The sequence below is a fragment of the Gossypium hirsutum genome, chromosome D04 (genome assembly GCF_007990345.1).
Source record: "Gossypium hirsutum isolate 1008001.06 chromosome D04, Gossypium_hirsutum_v2.1, whole genome shotgun sequence".
Lineage (NCBI taxonomy): Eukaryota > Viridiplantae > Streptophyta > Magnoliopsida > Malvales > Malvaceae > Gossypium > Gossypium hirsutum.
The window spans coordinates 23,168,193-23,176,052 of record NC_053440.1 but is presented as its reverse complement, the minus strand read 5'-3'; the positions used below and the strand labels follow the sequence as shown (position 1 = coordinate 23,176,052).

At 35.7% G+C, this 7,860-nt stretch overlaps 1 pseudogene; it reads right to left on the bottom strand.

Annotated features, from left to right (window-relative positions):
- Positions 1-2,690: 2,690 nt before the first annotated feature.
- LOC121216097 (uncharacterized protein Cbei_0202-like) lies at positions 2,691-6,905 on the bottom strand (annotated as a pseudogene).
- Between the last annotated feature and the right edge of the window lie 955 nt (positions 6,906-7,860).

Sequence of the window (7,860 nt, the reverse complement as noted above, 5' to 3'; positions counted from 1 at the left end):
ACGCTAAGATACAGTTTTTTAGAACTAACAATGGTACAGAGTACAATTTTTATACCTATTCGGAGTCTTATGGGATAATTTATCAACTTGTTCCAATACTAGTTCACATAATAGGGTTGCTGAAAGGAAAAACAGGCATTTGCTAGAAATCGTCAAATCTCTTATGTTTTCCATGAATCTTCCAAAACCATTCTGGGATGCAATTCTTGTAGCCACCCACCTTATTGATAGAATGCTACTCAGAACCCTTAATTTCAAGTCCCTTGGAACTTTACAAGGTAAAAATATTGTTCCTCCTAGGATATTTGGATGTGTTTGTTATGCCATGATCGGAAAGCAAACAAATTAGATCCACGAGCCCTTAAATGCGTGTTCATTGGGTACTCTCCAACATAGAAAGGTTATAAGTGTTATCATCCTCCTTCACGAAGAACTTTCGTTAGTATAGATGTTACATTCAGAGAAACTGAGCCCTATTATGGTACGACTCAATTACCTCTTCAAGGGAAGAACAATGGGAGAAGAAGTGATACCCGGTCAATAACTATTGAAACCTTATTCCAGAAGCACCATTGTTCAAGGGGAAGTTACTGCTCAAGGGAGACTACTGTTCAAAGGAGATTGTTGGGCGTTTGGCCAAACCAGATTTAATAACTATTCAAGAAGGCTTAAAATAGAAGAAGTCATCATGCACCTACTATGAGCCAAGAATCTTCTCTTCTGGTGAGTTACTCAAATCTTCTTCTAGTGAGTTACCTCTTAATGATTTAGATAACCTATTGCCCAAAAAAAATGTGTTAGATCCTGTCTAGACACCCTATGTGGAAGTCTATCTCTTATGACTCATTGTCCCCTACCTATAAAGCCTTTACCTTGTCTTCTGTGTCTATTCCACAGGATTGGCGTGAAACATTGAAGATCCCAAGTGGAAAGAAGCCATGGTTGAAGAAATGAAGGCACTAGCAAGAATGAGATTTGGGAGCTAGTAAGTCTTCTAGTAGACAAGAATTTGGTAGGATGCAAATGGGTGTTTACTATTACACAAGTCTGATGATTCGATTGAAAGGTACAAAGCCAGATTGATTGCTAAAGATTTAACTCAAACTTATGGAGTAGACTATCAAGAGACGTTTGCCCTATTGCCAAATGAATACCATCAGAATTTTATTATCTTGTGCAACCAACCTTGACTAGAGCCTACAATAATTTGATGTGAGAATGCATTCCTACGTGGAGACTTAGAAGAGGAAGTATATATGGAGATTCCTCCTGGATTTGATGATGCAAAACCACAAGGAAAGTATGCATATTGAAGAAAGCCTTGTATGGATTGAAACTATCTCCCAGAGCATGGTTTGACAGATTCCGCAAAGTTATGATCACTTTTGATTATCAACAAAACAATGCTGATCATACCATTTTCATGAAACATCACAAGGGTAAAATCACTCTTCTTATTGTATATATTGATGACGTAGTGATGATAAGAGACGATAAGGAAGAAATGGCTCGACTGAAACAATGCTGATCATACCATTTTCATGAAACATCACAAGGGTAAAATCACTCTTCTTATTGTATATACTGATGACGTAGTGATGACAGGAGACAATAAGGAAGAAATGGCTAGACTGAAACAATGTTTGGCTTGAGAATTGAAATAAATGATCTAGGGAAGTTACAATATTTCCTAGAAATTGAAGTTGCCAGATCAAATAAATACATCCTAGACCTCTTGATTGAGACATGCATGATGGGATGCAAACCCGCAGAATCAATTATAGAAAGCAAGCATAAGTTGCAAGTTGGAATGGGAGAGTCAGTGAATAAAGAAAGATATCAAAGACCGGTTGGTAGACTAATTTATCTCTCACACACCAGACCTGACGTAGCATATGCAGTCAGTTTGGTAAATCAAATTATGCATGATCCTTGACAGTCTCATATGCAGGCTGTATTTCGCATTCTACGCTACCTAAAGTCTGCCCTAGGAAAAGGTCTCCTATTTCTAAACATGATCATCTCCAGATAAAAGCTTTTACAGATGCAGATTGGGTTGGATCTCTGGATGATAGGAGGTCTACATCTGGATATTGCACACTTGTGGGAGGAAAGTTAGTCACTTGGAGAAGCAAAAAGCAAAGTGTGGTTGCTCGGTCAAGTGTTGAGGCAGAATATAGAACCATGGCTCAAGGTGGTTGTGAGCTATTGTGGTTATTAAAAGTTATGGAGGAATTAAAAGTTGTCGAATAAAAGAAAATTATCCTTATTTTGCGACAAGGCTGCCATCGGTATAGCCCAAACCCAGTACAACATGATCATTCAAAGCACATAGAAATTGATCAGCACTTCATCACAAAAAAGTTGACTGTCGGCATCTTGGGCTTAAGTAATGTAGCCTCTGACAAGCAATTAGCTGATGTGTTCACTAAAAGACTTAACAACAAAAGCTATCATAATTTGGTTTGCAAATTGGACATGTGTGACATCTATGCACCAATTTAAGGGGAGTGTTGACAGCTTATCTCAGCTAATCTCATTACTGATTTGTAGGGATTAGATTAGCTTAAAATTCGGATTATTAATTTAATGTATTTAGTATAAATAGCCATGTAAATTTTCTGTTGGAATATAATTAGAATGCAACTGACAAGAGATAGTAAGCTATAAGCATAGACAATTCAGAAACCTCAACTTTTATTAAATAATTTGCAGAAACAATTAGAAAGAAATATGTAAAAAACCTGTATGTTGTTGATTAGTTCCTGAGGATGCTCTACCCGCAAACCAACCTGTTCCAAGAAAGTTACCCAGACAATCAATAACAAGAACTCAAACTCAGGCATTTTACCAAGTTTACTCATTTCTGAATGGTAATGCTAAGAGCACAAAAGCAGACCCCAGAATTATACAAATAGAATCTCGCTCTCAATATCACTGTGAATGACAACAAAATTATGCAATTTCCACTAGACATTGGTGCCAATTGCTTACTCACAATCAGAACTTGGAAGAAAAGAAAAAGAAAAGCAACTGAGGGTTGGAAAGAGAGAATAAACAGCCAACAATTCTCCAAAACTGTTAAAGACTGTTTTAGACATGTGTTATGTTTCTTTATGTCTGTGTTTACATACCTGAGAATATCTTTAAGCAATTGAGGTTGGAAGAGAGAAATAAACAGCAAACTCTTCCAAAACTCTTAAAAAGAACCGTGTTTCAGACATGCTTCAGGCATCTCAATGTCTGTGTTTACCTACGTGAGAATATATTTAGATTTTTTTTTTTTTTAATTTGCTTGAACATGCTGCACTTAATTAGGAAATAATTTGGAGAAGTAAAAGAAAAAAAATAGTTCTATAGTATAACTTGATAAGTAAAAGAAGAGAAATGGTAGTGGGAAAGAATGGTCCATCAAAACACCCTACTTTAAGACAAAACAAGCTACCCTTTGAATTCAAACTTCCCATATCTTGATATAACAAACACATCTTTTTAGCCACTGCAAGTTCAACAGATTTCAATTATCAAATGACGCTCACAGCAGTAGATGTGATGCTTTAGGATCACATTAACTGTAAGCAATGTTTGTTGAAGCTCAGGAGCATAAGTACGTTACAAGTGGAAACACAGGGAAATGAATGTTCAGGCAATGATATACTAACAAGCAAAGTTGAAAAATTAATGAAGTACTCACAGCAAAATCTTTTGGAATCAAATCCACGTTATGAGAAAGAAGCATTTGATATATGTCACGTGCAGAATGTCCAACAGCAAGAATAACCGCATCAAATCCCAACTTCTTGCAATCTGACTTCAATTTATTTGTTGAATCAGAGACTTCCACACCCACTACATGTCCATTCTGTATGAGCAGATCATCTACCCTCATTCCAAACCTGATATCCACCTAAGGCATAAGAAAAAGAGCAAAATTAGAATCAAATCTACATTAAGAAAGCGGAATTTATCCGATATATACTATAATTTCAAAAGAAGAGAAGCAACAACGAGACTCACACCCAATGATTGAAGATGTTGGCGGAAGTTACGGAGTAAAGGAACTAGCCTATCTGTTCCCAAATGAGGCTTTCCATCAACCAATATACTTTTGGAGCACCAAAGTGAACCAAAGTGTTCATGATCTGAGATAAAACTATTTGTCAGTCAATCTATTCTGTGACTAATGCACGATGCAATGTGAAGGAGAAAAAAATCATATTAGCAAATACGGACAGCATGCAAATGAAAATTGAATATCATCCAGGAGTAGGAGAAAAAAACTGTACTAAAAATAAAAACAGAGACATTTAAGAATACAAATTGGAGACAACTTTTTAAAAGAAAAATAAAAGATGAGGAAGGGGGCAATTAAAACGAGATATCTATAGGAATAGCTCTAACCGTCAAAACACAGTCACCGTTTCGTCCAATTCTGGTTACCAGTTTTCCGTCACTCCATGTACCTGCACCACCCTGCCATTCATAAGTCCTTAACATGACTTGAAAGTGAAACATGAAGAAAAACATAAAATCTCAAAGCCAGCAGAGAACAAACTGAAGTTGGTATAAACAAAACAGATATAAAACTCAGTATGATCATTTCTCAGCTCAAAGCTCTAACATGTACATGCACTTTCTGAAAAAGGGAGGTAGCTCAAGATATGTGCTCTTCTATAATCCATGCAAGTTTCACAGGCAACAGTAAAAGACTAGGATGCCCAACCAACCAAGCCATTCTTTGCCAATTGCTTCTTAAATTCTTTATGAACATGTAATTTTAGAGTCATATGCTATATATCTAGATAACCTAAAACGCATAACAATGACCAAAATGCATTTATGAGCAGGGCCCTGGATCAGAAATGAGAACAAATCCTCTAGTTGACAAAAAGCATGTAAACATGGTTTTATGACCTCAGTCCAAGTAGTAAAGCCTACAATAGCTATCAAAGTAAAATATCAGATTTATTCACTAAGCACCTAGGATCAACTTTTCTTTCCAATGTGTAACTATGTATTATAGAAGATGAAAATCAAACACAGGGCAACTAGAATAAAGAGTGACAAATTAAAAGCTTGAGCTTTAAAATATTGTTTGTACTAAGATAACAACTTCATATTGTGAACGAGATCTATATCACACCTTGACATAGTTACTTCACTCTGTTGCCTAGCTGAACAGGCACTAGAACCCTAAAGCCTTAAATGCAAATAATATATCTCCTACTCCCTTGCCCAAGAAATTTCTCAAACTGAATAAAAAAAAAGAATATATATATTTCCTGAGCAGATTCACCAATTTAGATCTAACTAAGATAGTTAGCTATATTTATATTAATAAGAATGCTCATACAGTCGCATAACATTCAATTATAAATAACCATCTCTTGGATCAAAGAGCCTAAATTAAGAGCCAGCCATAATCTAAGCAGCAGAATGTGCAGAATGAGAGAATGATATCAGCAGTTACAATGCAAAAAATAATAGCAGAAATACCAAGTGAAACGAGATATAACCTCCCCAAAACAAAAATTGCTTTCTGATTCTAAAATTCGGCGAACCACTAAGGCGCCAATGTCACGCCCCCTCCTCTCAACTGCTTGACCTCTTTCAATCAAAGTAACATCTGCACCAAATTCTGCAAGAACCAAACAAGCAAACAAGCCAGATGGACCACTACCCACAATAGCAATTCTGGGTTTTCTCACCATGGAACACTTGTGTGATTCACCGGAGTCAATGTTATGCCCTTGTTCTCTTGACAATGCACCATTGCTATCTTTAAAATCACGTATTATACTGGTCAAATCACGACTAATTCTTTCACAAGGCATATGTTCTATAAGCCCAACTTTTGGCTCCAACCGGGAAATGAAGTCCCATGTACGAGGTTCTAGGCTCAGCAGCTTACTGACATCCATATCCACTGTATAAACAAACTTGGCCTCCTTCAGTATCTGAAAACCATCAACAAATCAAGACAATCAAATGGATACACAACGTTTCTTGTTGTTAATGTTCTTCCACTTCCAATAATAACCAGCTAAAGCTAAATTGTAATCAATGATAAAGGGTAAAATGCAACATTCGAGAGAGATGAACATAGGTTCCAACATGCATAAATTTTCAAAATTTTTCAGTCAGAGGAATCAATTAATCTATACAAGTTAACCTGTACCAATTACTCTATACAAACTAAAATAATTCATTTCTAACGCAAAAGAAAAAGTTCACATATTTATTTCTATTTGCCTCAAAAATATTATTTTCCACATTTGTATTTATTATTTAAAGGTGCTTTTTCTTTCAGAATATTAATTTTAAAAAGTAATAAATAAATTGTTCACCTTTCTTGCATCAAAAGATTTCCGAACCACTGAGAAAGCTTCTTCTGGCAACAAGGAAGCAACCTGAAATAAACCAAATTCAGAAAATAAAAGAGAGGAGATATTTCTATAAAAAAAGGTTAAAGAGAAGAGAAAATACTGGAAACTCGAGGACTATAGCGATTTCTTGGAGCAAGCCAACATGGATATGGAGAAAGTCTTTTCCGGGGTCGTTTTTGACCGAAACGGCAAGCTTGGAGAGCCTCCAGATTCCTTGGAACTTGTCGGTGACGGAGGATAGGGCTTCCTTCTGCTTCAGTTTCAGTTTCTTCTTCTCAGAAGGGTATCTCTGCTTGCCGGTTCTCTTGGCACAGAAGATTGGGACTGTTTGGCGACGAAGATGGAGGAGGCCGGGAGTGGAATTGGAGTAAGGATGGTGGAAAGGGAAGAGAAGCTTTGAAGGACATTGAAGCAGAGACGACATGGGGAAAGCAACTATTCCAAGTGCCACCTTCAGCTTGGGGATAAGGAACTTTTATTAGATATCTTTCTACGAAATGATTAACCGGTTCGAACTTGTTATTTCTTTTAGGCATAATTCAAATATTATCCTTAATCTTATACCATCTCGTTTTAAGGGTAATACTTCTTAGTTGTTCACTCATTGTTGGATTTGTTTCTTTGCACATATTAAGTTCATAGCTAAATTTCATGCATCTATTTCAGGATGATGTCAAGATTTCTCGACTTCGCAATGTTTGTACCTTTTTGTTCTTAGTAAATTTGACATGTATGTAAACACTCTTCGTCCAACCCAAATGTCAGGTCTGAAGTATGGGATGTCACATATGTTGGCGAAGCAACTATTAACAAAATTCACAATAATATCATTATTTCACATCATCATTCATACAATTAATAGCAATAAAACACAAAACATAAACAACATGCTTTCCTGGGTTTTAATACGAACATACAAATGTTTTAATTCAACCTGAGATCAAATAGAAATCTTTTTGTAACATTTTTAAAATTTCAGCTCAAATGCATTTTTAATAAATCATTCAAATATTCAATTATATCCTAAACACCTACATATAATAATACACAGATAAATTCAAGCCTTAATCGAGCTTACAAAAGCTCTTTTGTAGACTCGAGCATGAAATGTGACCAAATTATAAAATTTTTAAAATTTTCAGATCAGGTATCGATACCCTCACCTAGTACCGATACAAAATTCAGCTTCGATGTTTCAGAAAAGTTAACATTAAAATCAAAGTATCAATACCAGTAGTAAATTATCGATACCTTCTTCATGGTATCGGTACCTTACCTTTGTATTGATACCATTTTGAGATTCTATTGTTTTGAAAATCAAGAAAATTTGTTAAAGTATTGATACTCCTATCAAAGGTATTGATACTTCCTGTTAAGTTTGCAAAAATCTTCCTTTTGGTACCTATTTCACGCCAACAACAACAATTTATATAATTGATACATAATGCACGCTTATACCTTGTAACACTGTTAC